Below are 25,885 nucleotides of genomic sequence, written 5' to 3'. Positions count from 1 at the left end.
AATCGTGTCATCTTTTTATGGTGCACATTTGCAAGTAGCAATGATGTTAACAGAGCTGGGTATTTCGTCTATGTGACGGACCGGTCCATCTATCCGTCACTGACGGACGTCCGTTTTGCTGCCGGTTGCCGAATGATGCGAACAAATTTAAAATAGACAGATTAAGCATCCCGTCATTTTGTTATTTAGTCCGCCATTCATCATAGTAAAAGTTTATTCGGACTCGCCATTTAAAATTAGAGGCAGACCGGCATATAGACGGGTAGGTACTATATTTTCCCCGCGGAAAAAAAGGCGAATGACGGACGACGGAAGGGTACCCAGGCGGATGATGAATAACGGACGCTCAATTTTTAGTAAAATGCCCAGCTCTGGATGTTAATGCCTTATGTAGGATCCAAGGTGTTAACAATAAAATATAAAATAATACGGTGAACTGCTAAAAATTGAGCCTCCAGGAATTATTATTTTTACATTTTAAGGCGATTTGATGATTCCTTGGGGTTCCATTTTTAATAGTTCACTGTGTTATGTTATTGTACCGTTTGTTGTACTGTTGAGTAAGAAATGGTTTAATACATTTCTCTTTTTGTTATTTGTTTCATTTTGTTTTAAAAACATACTTTCTGCGTTAATAAAATCGTAACTTTTTTTTCTAGTTGCCTTAGTTTTCAGTACAGATGCTTTAAAACTGGCAATCGAAAAACAATTTAAAGTATGATTGTTGCATCGAAATATAAAAAAATAACATGTACATGGCACTCAACAATGGCTCTGAAAACAGATGCATGTTCCCGGTGCAAAATCTGCCTAATAATAATGTGCTTTGAAGAAATGTGTTGCTGAAAAGTTATTTTGTTGTTAGATAAAAAGACTGTGCCATTCGCTATTGTCATTGTGATTGAAGTGCCATGTGTTGTTGCTGCTCTCAGTAATGTGCTGAAGGCTAGCCCCACCTGCTTGCAGCGTAACATATTTGAGCACTTCTTTATTGTGGGTGCATCAATGTAAACTGAAAAAAAAGTGTATAGAATTATACTTCCCCTCTCCATGTATTCACTCACAGTCTACTGTATGTGTGCACATATGTTGTTTTGTCTTTGTGTGTTTATGTTCAGCCTCATTTCCTCAGTGCCTGCTGGTCACTTTTGGCATTTGGTGAAAAAGATGCTTTTCATTCCCCAAGGCTCCTGCACTTCCAGCACTGTGTGAGATGAGGTTGTGATATGTGGAAATTATTTTTTAACCGCTATAAATCGCTGATTCCCTCCCTCTTTTCTCTCTCTCCCTCTCTATTCCTCCCCCATAGCTGGTGAATCTGCCCTGCTGTGTGCGCTTAATGAAAGATAAGAAGGGTCCTCCACCACTGACACTGAGCCACGGACCCTCAGAGGACCGCGCTAATCTGCTTGGCTCCTAATGGAGGCCACTTTGTGTCTGCCGAGGATCATTTCATATCAAACAAATTGTGTCCTGTGAAACCCATTACATTTTGGGCCCTTTAGAGATGCTTCACCCTTAGCTGACACATAGAGGACATCCTCAGCCTGACTTTTGATGCTGTAAACATTCCCAAAGAAGTTCCTCTATGGAGCAGCCCTTTACCAGTTCAAAGAGGGGCTTTGTGCATAGTTAAAACCTGTTCAAGCTTATGTTAAATACAGCCGAGGAAGACTAAACTATCAGAGTTCTTGCAATGAAATGAGGACACATATGGAGAAAATAGACCAGAGGGGGACTGACAAAGTGTTAATAAACTTTAATCTTTGTCATCTTATATGTGTTCAGTTGCATAAACGTGTCTCTTCATGGGGTCTAGTGGCATGTGCCCATAAGATCTTTACATTTTCAGAAGAAAACTATAGCCCCATGTTTACTCTATGTTAAAAAAAGGCACCGCTGGGTCCACAAATTATGCAACACAAAAGCGGATAGTTTGATTGCTGGGGTATGAGAAGTGGACTGAAATAGCCGAGGTGAGGCAGATTTGAAAACACCATCACAGACAACATGTTCCTAATACATCTCCACTCACCCTGCAAAGCACAACTGTCACGGTAAGCGGCAGGCACAGCAGCGAAACATGTAGAGTAAATTTCTATTTGTATTGACAATAGTGTAATCTGCCGGGACAGTGTCACCCCTTGTGCAGGTCATCACTCTTAATGTTTATGTTATGTGTCTGCCTGTGTGTGTGTATTAATGTGTATGTTTTCCTGTGTGTGTTTCATCGCATGCTTGTGTGTCTATGTGTATGCCATCAGTTCTGCTGGAGAAAAAAAAAAAACAGGGAGGGGTTGGGAGTTGAAAATGATCTGGGGCCGATACATATGAAATAGGAGGGCTCATACATAAACATAGCACCAAGGCCCCGGGGCCAGGCAATCTACGAGGCAAATTGCTCACCAGTCAGCCATGGAGGCCGCACTGTTTACTATGCATGAGGTCTTGTGACATGCTTTAAAGCCGCCCCTAAAACTGGATGACTGGGCTTGGGGTATTGAAAAGTTGCCTTTTTCCCATTGCTATGGTGCTATTTCCTATAAAATACTGTACACTGTATATGCAGTGGGCAGAGGACAGGTCAGCAAATTACTCTATGGAGCTGTTGTAAGTTGCACAGTGCAGTGTGCGTGTTATGGTGTCGTTGAAACCAAACATTTTTGATGCAGCAAGTTATTCCTATAAATGTGTTCACGATTGAACATTGAAAGATTATATTTGGTTCAATCCAATCCATTTTATTTATATAGCACATTTAAAAACACAATGCTGTTACAAAGTGCTGCACGCATGTTTGTGATACCACAACCAATGAATATATAAAGAAATAAAATAAATACATAACAAAAATAAATAAATACATAAAATGAAATTAAAACACACAGAGGACTACACAATCCACGCCGTGTTAAAAGCCAGTGAATAAAAACCAGTGAATAAAAGTGGGTTTTAAGATGAGACGTTCGAATATGGAGGGGCAGAGCATTCCTGAGTCTGGGGCCAACCACTGAAAAAGCCCTGTCCCCCCGGGTTTTAAGGTTCATCTTCGTCTCCACAAGAAGGTGCTGGCCCCCTGACCTCAAAGCGCGCGCTGGACTGTAAACCTTAACAAGGTCAGCAATATAGTTTGGGGCCAGTCCATTTAAAAAACAAAAGTAACTGGAAGCCAATGCAAAGACGCAGGAATTGGTGTAATATGATCTCGATTTTTGGCTCCGGTTAAAAGGCGTGCAGCAGAGTTGTGGACTAACTGTAAGCGTGAAAGTGCTTTTTGAGAAATTCCATAGTAAAGCGCATTACAGTAGTCCAGACGAGATGAAATAAAAGCATGCACAACCCGTTCAAAATGCACAAAAGATAAAAATGGTTTAACTTAAGATAAAAAACGAATATGAAAAAAGCCTGACCGAACGACTGTGTTTATCTGTCTAAGTAATTTAAAATCATTGTCCATAGTGACACCAAGGTTGGTGGCAGCGGGCCAAACATAGTCTCCTAAGGGGCCCAAGTCCAACAATAGATCAGTTGGGCCAAAGATCACAACCTCAGTTTTGCCCTCATTAAGACATAGTAAGTTTTGGGCCAACCACACCCTGATGTCACTCAGGCAGGCATGTAGGGATTCCAGGAGTCTCCAGTTGAAATGGGCAAAGAAATCTGACAGTCATCTGCATAAAAATGGTATGAGATGCTGTGTTTTTTGAAAATTTGACTCAGTGGGAGGAGATAAAGTGTAAAAAGAACTGGGCCTAAAACCAAACCCTGAGGGACTCCACAACACAAGGGGGTGGATGCCGAGGAGGAGTCCCCCAGCCCAACAGAGAAGGACCTCCCACTGAGGTATGACCTGAACCAGTCTTAAACAATCCCCCTGACCCCTACACAGTCATGCAGGCGATTTAAAAGAATCGTACGGTCAACTGTAACAAAAGCTGCTGTCAAGTCTAAAAGCACTAAAATGGCTGAAGAACCAGAATTAGTTATTGAAAAGAGATCATTAAAAACCTTTAAAAGTGCAGACTCTGTGCTATGCAAGGCTTTATAACCTGACTGGAACATGTCAGAAATACAGTGAGTATTCAGAAAGGGTTGTAGTTGAGAAAGAACACACTTTTCCAACACTTTTGCCATAAAAGGAAGTTTGTAAATTGGCCTATAATTAGAGATATCCAAAGAATCAAGGCCAGTTCGCTTCAGAAGTGGCTCAATTACAGCATGCTTACAAATCAACGGTACAACTCCAGTGGCAAGACTGATATTCACAATATTTAAGACATTAGAGCCAATACTTGCCCACACATCTTTAAAAAGCCTCGGAGGAATCGGGTCCGTGGGACAAGATGAAGGTTTTAAATGATTAACTATTCTTGTTAGAGATGGTAATGACACAGCCTCAAACTGAGAAAACACCGCTGTGCAGGGGAAATTTATGAAAATATTGACTGTTGGGATTGACATATTGGCCCTAATGAGAGTAACCTTTTCACTGAAGAAGGCTAAAAACTGGGCCTGCACGATGTGTCTTTTGAACATTGCAATTGCGATGTGCGCATACGCGATAGTCACATCGTAGGACGTGCGATGTTTAACTTTTTTTTTTCTTAGAACACGCAAACTTGCTTCAAAAAAGCAGCAAGCTACTCGGTGCTCTTACACAGCCTGTCTTGCTCACCCCCTCCTTCCTGCCAATCAGTCACCGGCCCCTCCCCCTCCACTCTGCTGTCTGCTCTTATCAGGCGACATGGAGGAGGCGGCAGAAGCAGCAGAAGTGGATTTAGTCCCCAAAAGAAAGTCAACATCCAAAATATGAAAGTATTTCGGCTATAAAAAGGAAGATTCAGAACAACAAAACATCCTTTGCCAACAGTGCCTCGGCTTTGTTGCTGCAATCGCCGTCACAAGCCCCTGTATGAGCAGTTCAAACTAAGAAGTGGGACCCGAGGTGAAACTTCATCGACTCAAAAAAACGATTACAGACGCCTTCGCCAGCATAACTCCTTATGATAAGAAGTCCAAACAGCACCGACAAATCACGGATGTAATATGTTTTACAGACCGTTTTAGTTATTGTTATATTTTTGTGAACAACTCAGGGGACTAATGCACCTGCACTTTAAGTTTTAATATTTTTGTTCTGCTTTGTTTACAACTTTGCTGCAGTTTCACGAAGTTTTTTATTATTTTAATGTTATATTTTTGTAAAAAAAAACCTCAGGCACTAGTACACCTGCTTTTTAATTTTCTAATATTTTATAGTTTAGTTTAAAGGTGTTTTAAAGGTGTGATTCTGCTGCTGCTTTAGAGTTTTTTTATTTTCTTCTATTTTTTTTAAATTACTCAAGGGTCTAGTGCACCTGCTGTCTTTATTTTTTTGTTTAAAATATGTTTAATATTTTGCAGCTGTATACATTGTATACAAGTGTGAAATACAATGTTAAATAATCTACTATGTTACAGAGACATGACCGATGTGATCCCTTTTATATACAGCGATCATCATTCACAGGTGAACCCTCTTTGTCTGGATTAAACGATATTATATGAATACAATGATGTCATGGTGAGTTAACCAAATTATTCCCAAACAAATCTATGCAAGTCATCTGGTGAAAATTCTATTTTTAACATCGCAAAATATATCTCAAACCCCAAAAAAATCGCAATGTCATTTTTTTTCCAACATCGTGCAGCCCTACTAAAAACTTGTCACAGCTTTCCAAGATGGATTCTAAAAAAGTATATTCTGGTGGATTTAAAACATCCCCAATGGTTTTAAACCAAATACGAGGATTATTTACATTTTTTTCAACAGTGTCTGAAAAGTATTTCACTCCCTCCAGTTTCACCACTTTTTGGTAGGATCTCCAGCTGTTACACAAGGTTTGGTAGGACTCCTGCCGGTGACCCTTCTTCCATTTCCTCTCTGCTTGCCTACACATGCGCCTGGCCTCACGAGTCGTGTCATTGAGCCAAGGTTTCAGTTTGACTCTCGGGCGCATGGGTTTGCGTGGGGCTACTGAGTCCAGAATGCCGGCACATGCAGTAAAAAAAGAGCTTGACAACTCTTCTGTGTCCCGCAAATCACCCTCATTCATGTGCGATTGAGCATATGAAATAAAAAGACGGGAGAAAAACACTGCAGTGTCCGGTTTAAGAATGCGAGAATAACGCACCGGGCAATGTGGTTTAACATGATCATTCAAAATGAACTCAAACAGAATCTGACAGTGATCATGACAGCATCCTGCACCATCAAATTATCGATAGCCAAATTACAAGAGAGTACCAAATCCAATGTATGGCCATGTTCAGGTTCAGGATAACAATGGAAAGGAAACCGGGTTGATCAAACAAGCTCATCAAACTGGGTATGTCTTCAAGAACCATGTTATAGAGACACTTATGCTAGTTTCTGGTGACATTTGACATTTTTACTGGTGATTATTTTTTTCTATTCAGGGAAACAAATTGTGTGTCCAGACAATAATATACAGTTTGTTAAAGCTAAAAATATTCAATTTTGGGGCTGAACATTGAATTCAGCACAAGTTTAACACGAACATGAACAACATGCGTAACCATAGCAGAGCATAAAACAATGATGACATTTAAACAAGCTATGCGAACACAGCTGCACTTACCAGCTTGAAATCCCAGGGGGAGCACTCATCAATTCAATTCCAATCTGCGTGACCCCTAGGGCCCGAGTTCAAGTTCAAAGTCAGGCAACCGTGGTGCCATCAGGAGAGTTGCCCCCACATGTCCCAGCGTTAACTATAGACCGACTCTAGATGAGGTCAGAACAAATTGAACAGGAGATCTATTAACATGTTGAATTGTGTGAGTGTGTAGTGTGTGTGTGTGTGTGTGTGTGATGTGTGTGTGTGTGAGGGGGGGTGTCGAAGAGGGATGACTATCACATCGCAAACACCTTTGCTTCCCCTCTGTCTCTCTTTTTCTGTCCATCTGCATTTTCTCTCCCTCTCCCGCTCTCAGGCTATAATTATGCTAATAGTATGTATATAGCAGTGGCCCCAGAGGCTTGGGGCATATTGAAGAGTCCTAGGTCTTTCTCTCCTGTAACAGTATTAGGGTGCTATTGAAAAGCAGACGGCGGGTGAGAAGGGGGGCAGGATAGAGAGATAGCATGGGGTGGCAAATGGGACATGACCACCGTGCTCTCTGTCACGCCGCCGCCCATTGTCTGGCCAAAGAAAAGGGTCTCCGTCACCAGTGGGAGGATAATAAAGAAGCAAGAATGGGCTGCGCATATTAAACAACACAACGGACCATGCAGACCAACCTGCATGGGTGCGCTGACGGGAAAAGCACATGGAACAGGCCGATAGTGAAGCTGGTTTAATGGGAGAGGGAGGGACCGAGGGAATGGAGCAGAGAAACGGTTGCATCGTGTGGCCAAAAGGCACAAAGAGAGGGAGACAAACAGATAACTGTTAAGTATTTGTTTTTCTTTCGAGACACCTGCTAATGTCATAGGTCTCAGTCAATGTAGGATAAAGGCCATTTTCCCACAAGCTGCTCATTCCGATTTTTTATATGGATTCGTTTTGAAAAAATAGCTTCAAACCTGTTTAAAATGAATTAATTATGAAATCATATTTTAATTATATTATGACATTCAGTTATAATTGAAATACTGCAGTCAAATCAGCGTAATTATGAGATGCTTATTAACAGTACAGGTAACAATTTCATAAAAAGGTTTACAACTATCAGGTTAACAAATGCAAATGAATCAATCCATGCAGTATACAGAAAACAATATATGAAGTCACTTTTGTGATTGATAATGTAACAAATGATGCAGTCTTCAGGGTGCAGAGGATGCAAGCTGCCCTACATGCAAATATGTATACCGGTAATACTTATACAGTATATTCTTTTTATACACGCTAATCCTTTAGTTGCTCACTGAGCTGATGTCTCGTGTTATCAGTAAAGCATGCATAGAAGTACAGTCTAACACTCAACCTAAATTCAAATATTTGCTCCATGACATATTTATTTATACTTACCTAACAGTCTATTCTTTTCATTTCCTAACCTTGGTTTCACTGCCTCCATTATGTGTATTTTTGGATGTTTTTTTGTCCAGTCAGATATCAGCCTCTATGTGCTACAATGTCAGTCCAATGTGCTGCCTGGGCCTTTAGACCAAATTACTAAAACTATGTTAGCAATGGGACTGTTTAACTGACCAATCAAAGTTGAAATTCGTCCTCACAGGGCCAGAAAGCTGGATTACGATGATGACAACAGTTTTACGTCCTCAAAGCAAAACATTTTACAGCCAAGTTCAATGTGCAAAACAGCAATTTCTTTCGCAATTGCCACAAAATAAATATCCAATCAAAAATCCCTTAAAATATTATTATTTAAATGTTTTACCTTTTGTGATGTTATTGTGTAAAATTGGATTTTGAATGGCTCCAAATAATGCACGTGGCACAGTTGCATTTTGTTATATTGTGTTTTTGTATAGTATTGAAGGCTGGCGCTCCGAGTTGTAGTATATCTTTAGCGGCATATTTTTCTGAAATATTTTTGTTGAATTCCAAATTGTACAACAATTCGAATATTTGGCTCAGGGTTCAACTGCACTTTTGAGAAAAGTACATCACAGTTAAATAGGAAGGATAAGACTAACTTGCAAACCATTGCCCATTACTATTGCCTCAGGTTTACGTTTTGGTAACAGTGGTGCACATGACATACTTGGTGTGCAAGTGTGCCAACATGGTCAGAAAAAAAATGCATCGGCCCATTAGGAAGAGCGGCATGTTTATATCTAAATTTGAGCCACATACTTCTGGGAAGGGCATTCTGCAAATCCCTTACCCTATAGGTCTCCAACCACCAGGCCGTGGGCAATTTGCTACCGTGCTGTACAAAGCAACTGAGCAAAAAATATGATGTTGATCATCAGAGTAGAAAGAAATGTTATTTTCCAAAACAGGTACACCCCTCTGGTTCTCTGTCAAAAAGCTCATCTCGGTCATGTAATACGAAAAAAGTAAGCCCAGTAGTTAGCAATAATGGGTTAAAAGAAATAAAGGGTTCGGTGAGATTCTTCAAAAGGGGAACACGCCAAATAATGAGAGAAGAAGAGCCTACAATTTAAGAAACAATAAGAAAGAAACAATATTGGCAGTCCTCCGTAAGATTCGAGTTTATTGTTGCTGCACAATCCAGAACACTATCTTATTGTTTGGTGTTTATTCTTGGCAAGAGCAACAACATTTTCTTGAAAAAAAAAATAAATAAATAATTCAAGACAAAATAATTAAGGTTGCTTGACACAGGCACGTTTTACTTGAACTATGTTTTGTTCTTCTGCTTGATAAAGTTTTTGGGTCAGTTGTGATCACAGTAACTGAACCCATGTGCGGACATTAAAAAAAAAAGCTCTGATTTTGTGTAACAAAGATATGATTGTGTTTAAATTTGTAGAGATAATTAGTAATGATACTGTATGTCCTCAGAAAACAACGTTATTATACAGTAAGACAGTGTATACGGTGTCTTGGAAATTCAAACTATTGCAACCCAACTTTTATAACCCCGTGCTAACGAAATATATTTTGCATGCAATGAATTCCAGGAAATTATAACAACAATGGAAGAACAGTTAAATCACCATAGAGCCAATCAAATATTTTCTAGGCCATGAGCATGCCATCTACCTGTTTTAAGGAGGAAATCCCCAAAGTTTTTATATACTCTTCTGATCCCTTCTTGGATGTGCCAGTAGAGCTTTTTAGCTTTTGGGGCTTCTTAGACTGTTTTGATGGCCGCTGTCCGATATGGGGCATTAAGATCAACCAAGTGTAAGTCTACGCTCGCTTTCCTTCCAGTGTGATGCTAAGTCAACTCGTAGTCCCAAGTTCCAGCGTTTTGGCTGTGTGCTACCTGCCCCCACCCATTCCCATTCCCATCCTTGCCCTCCTCTGTCTTTGCCTGAGTATGTTGAGAGGTGTCAACAGTAGAGGCGTGGGTGTGGAAGGCTCTAGCATGGTTCACGGCTATCGCGTGTGGCCCGGCAGCTATGCAGCGTGGCAACCATCTGTCCACATGTCACACAGTGAGTTGCTCTCTCACTTTCTCCCTTGCTCGCTCTGTCGCTTCCTGCCCTCTTTTCATTCTTCCTCATCTTCTGCACACACGGTAAGTAGCAAGAGGTTAGTACGCATTAAAGGAGCCAAGAGGGAGGTAGTGAAAAAGAGTGACAACTCTTTGCTCTTTTCAGAACAAGCAGAATGTACACCTAAGACACTTAACATTTTGCAGACAATGCAAGCTATTTACAATCACCGGCCACCGTGTTAGGTACACTTGCACACTCTCGGGAGAAGTACAAGAGCTATAGCAAAAAGTCCGTCAGTGATGATAATGCTTAGTTCTACTTGGCACAGTTATTATTTTAATTAAAGATTTTGCACTGTTTAGAACTGCAATGTGTCACATACTGTATTGATGCAGATTCACTTACGTGCATGTAGAATTTTTTTGTAAGACAAAAAGGCAGCACCCTTCACAGACCAGCGAGTGGCAGTGTGTCACAGTTGCAGCAGACCACCTTCCAGCGTCCACGTGTACTGAGAATGCATGAATGGCAATATGTGTGCATCTGTATCTGGAAAGGAGGAGCTTTCTGTTTCAAATGTGCCCTTGAGTCTGGAGCAAATTTGCACACTCAAATGTGATCAACCTTGTATACATGTTTGTATTTGTTGAAAGTTAGGCGTTTTGGCTGTCTGCGTCTTGACCAGGGGCAGCCAGAAAGAAAGTCCAAGTAGTAGCAAACTAACCATAATATTGTCATCAAGGCTTCCACTGGATTAATGACCTTAAATACCTGGAAATGTCCAAAGATCTAGAGCATTTATCTTATAATCTCCTCTCTGGGTCCTGAGTATTAAACCCGCTGTGTTGCTCTTGGCAGTCCACAGACGGACCAGATCATCTCATGGACACTGATACTTTCCTTTGGGATCCATTCTCCTCTCCATTTGATGGAAGCCAAAAGGGGCCTTTGGCCAGAAAGGTCCCATTATGTCTCAGGGACAACGTTTTGGGGGTGAAAAACACTTTTTTTCCAGATCACCTCTGGGTTCAAGTATGATGACATATGCCCTGTTCAGCAATGAAGGTTTCTTTCATACCTTTAAAGTAGTTTCCCACCGTCCCAAATCTTTGCAGTACATTTCCCTTTGGACTGGATACTGAATGTGTGGTCTACATAGAACATCTCATAAGCTATGAACAAAAATCTTTGTTTTCTTCACTATTCAGCTCTGATGTGTACAGTATGCCATAATGATCCTCGAGTCCAGAGCCCAGATTGCTCCCTGTCACATTCCCACCTCATGACCTCATGGCTGCATGTATGCATTAAACAGATGTGGGCTGGCTATGAGAGGCCTGAAACAGGATCGGGCAGCCTATAGCCTTTAGGCTGGTCTTCTCTGGCCTCGGAGCCAGGGGCCAGAGAGTGCAGAGGGCAGAAAAAACAGGATAGATCTCTGTGCATGTGCAGGGGGTATTTGTGAAAGGGAAACAGCAAGAAAAAACGTTTCCCATGTGCTACCCATAATGTTCAGGCAGGCTTCCATGTCAGCATGATGTGAGAACAGTGAGTCCATTTTATGCTGATGCACAGCAAAAAAAGAAAAAAGAAAAAAAAAAGGACACAACATGTTGGACATTCAGTCCAATTTATTACAAGTGATGGGCCTCTGTAGATTTTCCAAACCCATTCCATTGGTTCAGAGCATATTCTTTTATCCTCAAGGCAGCCACCACAGTTGACTTGCATGATCTGGTCGACAATCCACATAAAACACTTTTTTAAGCCTGAGTTGTCAGTGGTGGTGCATTCCACGCTAGTGGGATTGTAGTCATTTTTCACGTTTTGGCGACTTCCCTGACGGTGTACTTGTTCATTCTCCTTACTTCCGTGCGGAAATTTTGTCAAATTAAAGTCTGCTAGCCTATTGCTAACTGAAATTAGCATAAATGTCATTTTAAACCTTCAAACAACTGCTCTTTTAACACACATGGAACAGCAAGACGTGCAAACAAGGCATATATTCTCTCTGTCCTGCGAGAACAACAAATATCGCAGCTTTCATCTTCTTCTGTACAGTCGCACAGTAATACAGAAATAAACAGAAGGTGGGCATTCCGTCTGACAGATGAACCGGTATATCCGTCACTGACAGACGCCTGTTTTGCTGACATTGGACGGTAGACGGGAAACTAAAAATGTTGAAGTAAAACTTTTTAGAGTTAAAGCGGCAGCAGACTCCCACTTAACAGTTCAAAAAAAAAAAGTGTAGGCTATGTGAAATGTCAAATGTATGTGAGTGTAAATCTGAACTGGTTGCCAGCCAATCGCTGGGCACACAGAGACAAACAAACATCCTCACTCACAATCACACCTAGATGCAATTTAGAGTGTCCAATTAACCTACCAAGTATGTTTTTGGAATGTGGGAGGAAACCGGAGTACCCGGAGAAAACCTACGCAGGCACGGGGAGAACATGCAAACTCCACACAGGGAGGCCGGGGCCGGGATCACGACCTCTGAACTGTGAGGCGGATGTGCTAACCAGTCGACCACCGTGCCGCCTCCTGAAAGCTCATTTATGATATTAATAGACAAAGGAGATTTTCGCTATAATTAGTTTTATAAACATACAAACAATATAGTTTCAGTTTGTTTTGTTTCTTTTTTTTTAAGCATTTTCATTTTTATTTTATTTTGTTGACGAAAATGTTTATTCAATTAATTTTTGGGTTATTTTCTTCATTTTCATTAACTATAATAACCTTGGTTGTAACATGTGGCACTATGCTCAAGGTGTGCAAGTCTAAATTCAGAATTGCCTCTGATGTGTAAAAATTCACAAAAAAGGGTCGCTAAAAAATCGACAATGTATATTGTTTTGAATAAAGATGATTGGTTACAAAGTGTGTTGATACCTTAATTGTTTGTAACCCTACCCAGGAAAGAAGAATAATGCTGATCAAGAGGTTTTCATTGCTGAACAACAAACGTAAACCGAATGGCAGCATTTACCAGATTCAGCAAACTGTAGCTGATTGAGAGTGTACTGCATTGTTTGCATGTAACACTGCCACAACTGCGTCCTACTGCAGTGGTGCATGGAGAGCCACCATTAGTGAGACTGACATCCACCAAGGCGAAACACTCCAACTAGCCCACAGCCTCAGACCCATCTATTCTCAATATGCCACATTCTTATTCATTTTTCCCCAAAACCTGACACTGCAATCTGATGATGAACCAGCCCCATTATTTTTGTGCACCAGTAGGAAGAGATAGAGCTCATAACGTTGAGCCTTGCTACAACCAACATTATCCCTCTATGTCAGAGGTTGGTAATATCCAAGCAGTCTGGGAATCCAGAGGTGCATACACAATGATGTCATTAATCCTCCAGGGCAATCTGTGCCTCTTTTGCTGTTTTTTCCACCTCTAGATGCACCAAATACAGAGCCACATTTGCATGCTGCATAAGATACCAGATGGCACGCTAGGCTTTGGATACAGATTTGATTTCTTTTTTATTTCGCCATTCTTCTTATTTTGATTCTTGTTTTCCTCAGTCAGGGTCTCCGTTTATGGACCGGTGAACAAGATGTCCGATACGAGGGGCAAGGAGCTTCTGCCTTTAATGAGCAGTTGTTTTTACGCCAGCATGAAAGCCATGTGAATAACTCATAGCCTTGACAGGAAAGAACCACACTGGTTACATATTCAGTAAAAGGAGACCTATTGATTGGATGGTCAGCAAATGCGGCTACATTATCTAAAATGGAGGGCCTCGACCACTAAAACATTGCTTGCTTCACCTGTTCACTTTTGTGTCATTGTCAGTTTTTCAAAGGGAGTCATAACAACTGAAACCTACTCCAACTACTGGAATGTCCAGTACCATTTAATTGGGGTACCATTTAATTTGGGTAAAAGTAAAGTATCTACCCTCTTCTCAAATCCTTACGTTTTTGCATAGTTTCCACAGTTAAATGTTTAAGATCATCAAAGGTAAACTTAAAATGCAATTTTTAAATACTGATTCGGGGGGGGGTAATCTCAAAGCAACCTGGCCCTGTGTGGTAACTTGCTCCCTCATAACTTCTTGGGCCAACCTCAGCAGTAACAAATGAAATCAAACATTTCAGATAATCAATCAATAATTCAATAAGATATTTATTTATACAGCACTTTTCATTCGTAAAATGTTGCACGAAGTGATTCACACAATAAAAGCAAGGTAGCCAGTCCCCGACTCACATAAACAGATGCACACATAGATACAGAAATACGCCCCCAGACACATATGACACACACTTTTTTCTCTTATTAATGAAAATCACATTTGAAAAAAAATAAATGTTATGTTTACTTGAGTTGTATTTGCCAGACAGTTGCATTTGTTTGATGATCTTAAGGTGCATGGGGAAATTATGCAACAAAGCAAGAATTTGACAAGAGGGCAAATACATTTGCACGGCACTGTACATGCCATGCTGGCCTTATCCAAAACATTATTTATAATACTCTGCTGTATGTGGGTTGAGAATTTTAGTTCTGGACCAAATGTGAGTCATAATGTAATAGTGGTTCAATTAGATGACTTTCATGTGTGGATGGTTGTCTGTCTGTGTCTGTGCCCTGCATGTGACCGATTGGTGACTTGTCAAGTCAGCTCCCCGGCCAGGCAAGAGTTACAAAACACGAAAGGTCTATTTTTCTGCAAAATTGTTAACAAGCTCATAATCTTATATGAATGTAACAGTTGTCTGTATGTGCATCCTCTCTGTTTCCGAACAGCAAAAAATACATTTTTAGTAGTGGTTCCCTGTAAATGGCCCTGTAAAAGCTAAAAGCTGATGGTTACTGTCTCCTCTTGATGCCTTTATGACATTGTTTATGTCATTCAACCTTGAAACCTTTTTTTTTTTTTTTTTACCTGGATGTTGGACAGGAAGCAGCGTGTAGGTTGGATTACGTCTGAATGTATTCTTCAAAGCGATGTGAGCAAAGGCTCAATCTCATGGAAGTCAATGAGACTGTGGTGTCCATTCGTGCAAGTGTGCTTGGTCTTATGTTGTTCACGGATATCAAGAAGGAGAACCTGAATATATTGTCACCTCCTGCCTCGTTTGACCAAAATTCAACATTCCTCCACCATTGATCCGTCGCTTCAATTAACGCTGAGGTTTGTCCCCAATCAATTCCTATCTATCCCACCCCCTGTCCTCTGCTTCTCTATCTATCCAGCTCTGCCTTTCTTCATTTTTCACATTATCCCCTTGTGTCCCTGGATGCCCGCCTCTCTTCACATGCTCCTACCTCACACCCTAAGGTCTTGGGGGTCAGTGCCTCCAAGGTGATTCATAAACAGCCGCTTGTGAAAAAAATCAATACTTTATCAACAAGCCACAAGAGGCTTTTGCACTTACCCTGTATGATCTTTGTGGTAAAGGCCTGCGAGCATCCATCTCCTCCTCTGGACCACTCTCGGAGCTTTCTTGCTAAGATAATCAGAGGCAAAGGAGGGGTTGGGGTGTGTGAAGAGGAGGGGCTGGTGGAGGCATGGAGGCAAAAGCAAAGTAGAAAGGATTGTGCAGGGTCTAGAGGCTCGCTGTTAGAAGAGGGATTTGCTGCTCCGTTGCTTTTAGCTTGATCTGCATCTGATTAAGGAGAGAGGGCAGAGTGTTGTCCTTCACCCCAGTGCTCCCCAGTCCCACCATTATGTACCCTGGCACTGAGATCCATCATCCACCTACCACCGGCCTTCCTGCCATAGCTTGGGGACTTATTAGACCAGCCTTGCACTGTTCAACACAACCCCACTCTGCATATCATGAGTCTGACGCTACACACTGTATGTAGACTGCATGGTCCATGCATCCCAATGCCCAAGATGAAGTATAGCGTACATGAATATATATACACATGCACAGATATGTATAAAACATTGCACCCCCCACCGCTCCGAGACACATACGCACGCACAGCAAAGAATAAAGTGAAGCGCAAGTTTGGTGGAACTTACCTAGACAGTAGATATACACTTCAAGATGAAATTATTATCTTTTACATTTAAAGCACACACACTCCCATGAATAAATTCTTCAGTCATCTTTGGCCAGTCAGGTCTTTTCTCCTCTTGTCAAGCTTTCATGCAACACACCAAGATGTGAGCGAAAGTGGAAGAACCTGACACGTACTAGCATCAATCCTAAAGTTCTAGCCTCAGTATCGTCATGACCTTGGTTGGGAATGACATCTATTTGCTGGCTGGCTGCACACATCTTTTTTGTAAATTGTATGGGCCAAGCTAATTTGTTTTTATGCACGTTTAGTCAAGAATGTGATGCCACGTTAGCTTTTGGGAGCGCCGCCACCGTAGCTTGAGGATCTGAGTGACAGACAGAAACGGGGTGATTGAGGATGATTGTTCTGCCAGTTGCTTTGATCTATGAAAAGAAAGAGCCACTGAACGCATCCTGAAATGAGTTCACGGACAAATAGAAGTCCTTCTGGGACCACCTAAATCTGAATATCATCGTCTGTACATTGAAATAAGCAATGACCATTCAAGCTCAAAGCTCAAAAGAAGATGACACATTGCAGGAGAAAGCCCCTTGAAAAGTCTTTGAATGATAAGCAGCACCACAGCACACTTTCAACATGAATTACTCTAAGTTATTGAATATTACAGGCAACATATACGCTTGAAATTGCTAAGCTTGTATGTGCAGTAGTACATTCTCTCGACCCACCTGCAAAACAATTCCAAGCCTTTGCTAAACTGAAACGTAAACACTATTCATCCAGGAAAATATTTGCAGCCGTTATTGTTGAATTGACCTCTGTGCTGCAGGCAACGTCAAGCTGTTGTTGCATTATCTCTTCAGCTGCGAGCACATCGAGGCTCAGCTTCAAATGCACACTTTCTGACTTGTAAAAAAAAAGAAAAAACCTGATGGCGCACAGTGCACCAAGTGCAAACGCAGATTAATTGTTTACCACGTATCACTCACACGCTCAAACACACACCCACATCACCCCAAGGTGTGCCATAAGATGAAATTGTAAGCGCCCCTGACTGATAATGCTTAGAAAATAAAAAATATTTTGTGGCATTGAAGTGGTGGAACCCATAGTGATATGTTTTTACGTAGTCCTAATCCCGGCAGTACCCGTGCTTCGCCCCTTCAGCCACTCACAAGTCCGCCTGACAAGCGGCCGTCTCCACATTACGTGACAGAAATAGTCTCCATGACCTGCACATATACATTCAGCAGGGTGCAGGTTCATATATTCACTCATATATGGTCCTTAACCCCAGATGTGTTCGTTTTCACACGCTCTGCACATACTCACTGGACAACGCAGAATGTTGAGGTGAAAAGGTCCCTGCACAGATACGGACCCCTGCTCCCTCTTTCGCTTTCACTCACACACTCACACACACACATTGCTCTACTGTACCCGGAGGATCGTGTCTGCAAAGGTTACATTCCTTAGACGCAGTTCACATATGTCTTCATGATATATATGAGGGAGGTATGTTCGCCGCTCAACATACTTCACAGTTCACACTGCAGCCATATAGTAGATGAACAAGAATGAGTAGAGGGCAAAGAGATTATTTGCCAAGGAATTACGGGGGTTTATTTTCCTTAGTCGTCTTCCACTTTGTTTCCTAGTGTCATATATGTGTTTTTGTTGGATAGAACATGGAAAAGTTATCAATTTAATATTTCCAAATTGGAAAATTAAAGCTTTTTGTTGCAACACTAAATGAGGAGTTGTGTTTATTTATGTTCTGTCATTGTTTAATGAATTAAGTGCATTAATAATAAAATACAGAGCATGAATGCATTCATTCATTCATTGCATCAGTTTAATTAAATCACTTTCATTACGATAATTTATTAATTAAAAATGGGAGAATATGTGTGCAGCATGAAGTCTTTTTCGCTTCCTTTTATCCAAGGTGCATAATTGAATTTATTCACTTTATATTCCCCGTGGGGAAATGAGGTTGACACAATATAAACACATCCTCATCTACTGGTAACATAATGACAGTCAATCAAATCGATTGAAGACCCAAACCTATATGCATAAACAACCTGCTGCCATAAAACATGCTGCATTATGGGTCAATTTCAAACCATCCATTTGATTAATGATAATAAAAATTAAACATTTTTGTTATTCTGTCGACTATTTGAACTTTATGGAACTAATACAATAGCAAAGTGTTACACCAAATGGTCTGTGGACATATTTACGTGTTTATTTTTGGGCTATTTGAAGGCAAATCTGCAGACGCACATCAGGATTATTGTAGTTTGGGATTTTTCATCATAGTTTAGGTTTTCTTTTTTTTCTTTCAATTTCAGTTAGCTTTCATTATTTTCTTTGTAATATGGTGTATTTGCCAGGTGCGCGATTTTTTTTCAACAGGTCACTATAAGCATTGCTTATTAAAAACTCAAAAAGGACAACATTTGAAAGATATATTGACTTATTAACAATATATGAATAACCATCAACAAATAAAACATGAGAGTCCACTTAAACTTTAGTGAAATAAGTCAAAGAAAAGTGCAATGCTTCTAAAGTGAAAATGTTAATGAAAAACACAACATACTCTAAACCCTGCTAAACCTATAGTGATTAAAAAGTCTATGTATCCCTGTCTAAATGGCTATTTTTTTTTTTTTTTGTGACATAACAATTAGACCAAGATAAATCATTTCAAAACTTACCCCACTGTTAATGTGACCTATAATCTCTACACAGAAACTCATGAACTGTTATCAAGTTTCTCTGCTTAAACCCCCCAAAAGCTCAGTTCTTCAAGCAGACTTTTTTTGTCTGGCCTGAAGATTTATTCCTAACACTTAGTGGTATTTGGAACCGTTCATACTTCCCTCCACATCGCCGAATGTTCCAGTGCCATCAAAAGAAAAGTCTCAAAGTACGATACTGCCACCACCATGCTTCACTGTAGGTATGGTGATCTTTTGTTGAGGAACATTGTTTTGTTTGTGCCCAACACACCTTTGGAAAATATGGCCAAAAAGTTGGTTTCATCGGACCATAGCACATATCCCCACGTGTTAAGGCCTAGATACACCAATCCGACGTCATAGGTCGTGAAGCGTCGTGGCGTCTGATTGCGCCGTCTGATTGGTGCAGTGACCACCATTGCAGCGTCGTAACCCGTCAGGAAGCGTCTGGTGGGCGTTTCAACATTTAGAATCGGCGTCGTGAGTCGTGACATTTGGTCACTCTGATTGGCTGTTAGCTAGGATGGAGCGTGAACGGTAAGTGATAAATGCGGATAAACAGTGAACACGCCTTTGCTGACTTAACCTTCTTACAAGTACACGAACGAGGGTTGACAGTTTAAGTAATTCACAATACTGTGTCAAGAACGTAACGATTTAGCAAAAAATGTAGCTGAATGCCAGAGCTTTGTTTGATATTTTTTCTTTGTTTGGCGGCGTGTCTGCTCGTGCGGCACCTGCGTTTGACGTAAAGATTATGTAATCGACGCCACTTGGCTGTCGCTGGCGAAGGACGGGCCGGGACCACGTGGGTCGATTGAATATGCAGAACGGAAACCGGGGACGGAGGGTCACTGCCCAGCTCTGCTGAATGCATTGTTTACATTTTTATAATCCGCCCCCGGCCAATAGCTTTCCGGTAGTAGTTTTCTAACCATGAGAAATAGTGACTACCTCCGCTGATGGTATGGAAGGGTATTACATCTTACATATGCGCAGAAGGTACTTTAATGGTCAGCGTCGCTGTCTGTCGTTAGAGAGTGCAGTATTTTTCCAGCTTGACGTGCCGAGGGCCGGCCCGACGCCACAGGGGGTAAGCGTCTGTCACAGTTGGCCAATGTCGGATTGGTCTATCTAGGCCTTTAGGGGAATTGTACTGCGGTCATTAATGGTGGAAAATATTTGAAATTATTTATCTTGGTCTCTTTTTTTTCTATCATAAAAGCCGGCAATTCAAAAGGAGTGTGCAGGCTTGTTACATCTACTATACATAGTCAACATTGAAGTCCTTGTATATTGAAAGTGGTTACTGATAAGTTGCTTGGTTGCTGATTGAATATATACATTACGGTCTCTTTGCCTGGACGGCATGACAGTGTTTTGTTGCGTCTTTATTGAACAGCCTTGCTCTAATTCACCTCTCTCTTTCTTCTTTGCTCCGGAAATGCGCCGGGCCACACAAACTCAAAATGGAACAAATACTTAAGATGGATAAAAATACATCAATATATACTCACAACACAATATTTCAGCATGTTAGAAAAATAATAAATACAAAATAATACCGGGTATATACAATCCCATAATTAATATACAAAAATGAGAATATCTATTGGCTACTAAATCATGTGTTACACATGATTGCAGAGATGCTAGCTTGTCCAGGTATTCAACATGGACATTCTTGTGCATACTGTACTACTACTCAGATACTTTTAGATTTGTGGGTTTTTTCCCCTTGAGCAATATGCCGCACATGAGACTCGTTTCCGTGACAATGCATTTGCTTATATCCGAGACACAATCATAATCAAAATAATCCAAAATGGGGCTCTGTCGCTTTCTCTCAAGCTTCTGAATCATGCTATAGTATTGTTTATGTTTTCACCGATCAGGCCTCATTGTCAACATGTTGTGTCACTTTTGGATGTCAAGGTGCCCCAACGTACATCCGTCATAAAAGCTGCAGCACTGTGTTTTACATTTTAAATCGTCACAAAAAAAGCTTTTAAAAACAAAGAAGAATGATATTTTCGCTGTGACAATCGTTCGTTTTTGTTAATTTTGTGAACAGACAATGTTTTTTTAATTAGTTATTGTTTTTCAAAAAACATTCCCATTTTAATTTAATTTTGTTACGAGCATGTGTCATCTTCCAAACCGCTTATCCTGTACAGGGTCGCGGGCAGGTGCTGGAGCCTATCCCAGGTGACAATGGGCGAAAGGCAGACTACACCCCGAACTGGTCGCCAATCAGTCACAGGGCACACACACAGACACCGTCACTGAGCGGGAACCGATCCCACGCTGCCCGCATACAACTCAGGCGTGTGTACCACTACACAATCAGTGACTTGTTACGGACATGCTTTTTCAATTTTAGTGTTCGTAATTTCATTCATTTTCATCTACGATAATACCCTTGACATAAATGCAGAGTATCAGAAATTCTGCCAATTTGTACAAGCCTAATTGCATCTCACATCTTAAAACTAACTCATTTAGCACCTTTTTCCAGCCCTGCAATGTTGGTTTATGTATTTGTAAAGACAAAAAGCCAGCAGAAAATACATTAGGCCCATGTAAATGTGGCCTCTGTGATCTCATAAACCTTGACAGGAAGTATGCAACGTTTATGCATTATTTAAGGGTTCAAACTGAGGTAAGGTGCCTATGGGCGATGATATTTCAGTCCCACAACAGCATTTGTGACAACACACAAAACAAGTCTATTGGATGGTATTGTCTCAGCACAAAAGCACAAAGACGAGAGGAATTGTTCTGATTATCGTTTATTTGTCTGTTATGCCCCCTGAAAAAAACATTTCCATTAAACTTTATGTGGCACGTGATAATTTGACAGGGAAAATCCTATTAAACTAGATTCTGGCCTGTCTAATCCAAACAGTTTGTCATCTGTCAGGAACCATAAAATAACCTGCTAAACAATAAACAGACAGTCAAATACTCATAAATACAGCAGTCAGTGTTTCCATTGTTCCAAGATGTTTTTGGTCTGCATTTGAAACTCAATAGAGCGGTTACACAGTTGCCGCAGAATAAAAAAAAAAATGGTACGCTCCCAGTAAATGATCCTCCTTGAGCTACGAAGTGGGATGCTAACATAAATAAGATAAAAAAAGAACACCAATACAGCACTCTGTCATTTTTTGTCAACAGTTCACCTTTGAAGTGGTGTGTGCTTAAAACTGCCACAACTACTCTATCACAACCTCATTGGACATTATAGTAAATAGAACAACATTTTACGGATGTGAATCAATTTGAATCCTCTTGCGCTTGTGACGTTTGAATATAATAGATGTGCTCTCATGCACAGGACGTTTGATAGCCACAAACTGGCCTCTCAGCTGTCCTTACCTGCACCTCAACCACATCAAGTAAAACGTTCAACCAACATTTGATTAAACTGGAATGAGGCAATGCAAGAGCATGTGATATGGCTTCGGGGACGGAGTGCAGTTTCGACACAATCTCACAGTCAGAGTGATATCAGTAATATCAAGTATGCTTGTATAGCTTGAGGTTATTCTGTGGGATTAGAAATGGCATTATCTCCTCGCGCTGCGTTTCAGTTTATGTCAGTCAAAGCAAAGTCACGCATGCCATCCGGCAAAGGCTATCAAAAACATCACATGGGCTGGTGCTCCTTATTCAAAAGGCCTCACACAAAAATACAATTTGCATAAATATTCACTGCATGATTCAATGCCTAAATCAATATGTCTGATGAATTCACTAACATGGTACCTGCTGGAGGATGCTTTGGATACAGAAAGGGGAACTACATTTGCCTTTGTAAACAGCAGGCGAGACATTGTAACTGCTGAGGCTGCTTGTGTGCAAATTTGCATACAAATACAAGTGAAAAGCAGTTTTTGTTTTCATTCATTGGTTAAAATAGATTAGGATCATAAACATGCCGACATGGACCTGCATTTGTATACTGTGCTCCCATGTCCACATGTTTACCAGAACAAGTCTCAATTTTGAAAGACCAAAGGTCATTGCCATTGCTGTACCCAAAATCTGCGGCTCTATACATCTGCGTACATATTCTCACTTCCCTCAGCCGCTGACATGCCATCAGATCCTCCATCTTTCTATCCTGCTTTCATTTTATCCACCTCACACCATTTCAGTCTCTTCCTGAGTCATGCCAACTTCCGATTCACACTCAAGGCTCTTCCTCTCCCCTTCCATCCATCACTCAGGCAAGTGGGTGGAACCTCGATAGACTAAATGTAGAATGTGAACGTTGCCATCCCCTGTAACGGTTCCACGGCTGGGCTGTGCAGAGGGCATGTGCTTGATATATACATGCAGTAGCGGAGTCAGAGTTGGTGCAAGGGGGCGGTTGCCCCAGGGCCACAAGCTCACAGGGCCCATGATGGGTCCTTGTTTTGTAGGATGCGTTCATGTATAATCGGGAATCTATATAATATAATGATAAAATGCACCGTGTGGGCCCCCAATCTTTTTTCTGCCACGGACCGGTTCATACAAGTCTATACCGTCCCGGCCCCGTAACTATTCACCGTCAGCGGGGGAGTGGTGCCCAATACGTCTGTTTGTTTATGAGCCAATCACATTCGAGTGCACTTTACGGACCAATCGGAAAACATAAATTCCAAGAATGTTACAGTGCATTTCATATTTGCGTTACGCGACGGAGACAACTTGCCTTCACCGTCAGCTGGGGCGGGGGTTGGCCTGCGGCCCGGTACTTTCTGGGGCATATAGGCTTGTTTGGTTTGAATGGTAAAGTGACTTTCAAAAGGGCCCATTGAGAATGCTCCGCCCTCTCTGTGCTGATACCTACGCTCCGCCACTGTATACATGTGTATACTGTATATATGTGCATGAGTGTGTAATGACACCTTCGTCCCCTGTTACCCTTATTCCAAAGTACACACACTCGCACGCACACACACCGTGTGGGCGTGTGCGTGTGTCTGTGTATATTAACTTTGTTTACATGTTAACAATATCCAGGAAAAATGGCCATCAGCTCTTAACAAGAAGTGGTTTAAGAGTGTGTATGTTGTCTTTACAAATATGTATTTATCTAAAGATTAGAATTGGTTAAATCTCCAGGCAAACACAGAAACAAACCAAGTTAAAATCAAAAGCAAAACATTGAACTCCTTTTAAGCCAAAGAGTAAATTATTGATTTGACATCCAATGTCCATTTCAGTTTCAGCTGAACATAGCATTGTATATTTCAGCAAACACACCGACACAAATACAAGTACCCACGAACGCACACATACACACTCACACACACATCCTGTCCATACATATATAGGTCAAGGGAGCAAGGGGGTAATAGGAAAAAGCCTGGGGAATATCTGTGAGGCAAATGATATCATAAAATGATTAAGGGGAGATTTTCGCCTACTAAAGCTAAAGAAAAAAACATATCTTGTGGCGCTTGGTAGGCTTATGTAAAGGTGCATGCATGCATTCTGTGTTGGCGGGCAGGACTCATTCCGGCTCAACCATATCAACCCAAAGCAGAGAGGAGGCAGTAAAAGAGGCACGGATGAGAAGAGGATAGTGACCACCTCCAAAGTTAAATCCAATATCCCCGTTCTACTGAAAGCCTTTCAACAGGACAATAAAATGAAACCACTGCCCTTTATAAGGTCCTCAGATGAGGACCTTGCATCGTAAATTGATGGGGTTTTTTTTGTTGGTTTTCAAACCCATATGATCTGCCATATGGGTTTGAAAACCAATGGTTTGTCTCTGGACAGACGTATTTCTGTCTTGCGATATGAAGGTAACTTACACTATACTTTGCTGAACTGTGGTATGTCTTTGTATGGTGACAATGACATGGTTACTATAGATTTTACAGCTCAAATGCATATAACATGATACACGACAGCTCAGCCCGGGGGCCTCAGTCTCCACATGAAAAGGGAATGCATCCTAAACCGCATTTGCCTGTAATAACAAGAAGATGAAATAGAGGTTATATTTTAGGTGATGGTGTAATGATGAAGACATAATTAACTATACTCATCCTGGCAACTGAAAAGTAAGACACATACAGTATGCCACCATCATGTCACAAAGATGTGGCAGAGGCAGGTGGGTGCAAAAATACCGACCAGGCGTATTGGCAGGAAAAATACTCAACGTGTACATCAAGCATTTTTTTTTTCAAATTTTCTAACAGTTCACAGATGTCTTGATAACATGTCTGTGACATCCTTTTCTCGAAATACTCCAAAGATCACAAGTTTAATCAAATTCTATATCCTCTGTTTTGAGCCTCATGGAAATGAGCCTGTTTTTAGGTAGACCTTTCCCTTGAAAATGAACCACTGCCAACACCAGGCTTTTGTTACTATGACAACTAGTGTCAGAACTACGTGACTACTTATTGAGTCTCACATCTAAAAAACATGAGTACAAATTGCTAAGTACACACAAACACCAACAAAGACAGTATAGTGGACGCCCTGCATGTTGGTGCATGCAATGGTGCAACCCCTTTCGGCGCCGGTTTCTTCTCGGCTGCAGCTCCCTTCCGCTTCCTCAGTCACGTCAAGCCCTGCTTCCCCAGTCATGTCAAACCCCGCTTCTCCAGTCACGTTAAGCCCTGCTACGCAAGTCTCATCAGGCCTTGGTACCTGAGCCACATCAGGCCTTGCAACCCGAGCCACGTCAGGCCTTGCTACGCAAGCCATGTCAGTCCTTGCACTCCAAGCCAGGCCGAGCCTTGCTAATTGCGCCACGCTGAGTCTTGCTACCCACATCAAGCCAAACCTTGCTTAATTCTTTCTGTATTTCATAAACATTACCTGAACCTTCCTCTTGTCTGGCTTTGGGTTTTTGGTCCTCCACGCTATTTCCTTCAGAATCGTGGCAGAATGACCCGACCGCAAGCAGGCACATGCCAACAACGGCAGCCTCACATGCCTGCCGACTCCCCGACAGCTGTAGCCTTTCACGCCGGAGTCTCGTCAACTGCAGTGCCCTCC

The sequence above is a fragment of the Filicampus tigris genome, chromosome 6, assembly GCF_054856515.1.
Source record: "Filicampus tigris isolate MCC_2025a chromosome 6, RoL_Ftig_1.0, whole genome shotgun sequence".
Taxonomy (NCBI): Eukaryota; Metazoa; Chordata; class Actinopteri; order Syngnathiformes; family Syngnathidae; genus Filicampus; species Filicampus tigris.
This window is presented reverse-complemented; position numbering follows the sequence as displayed.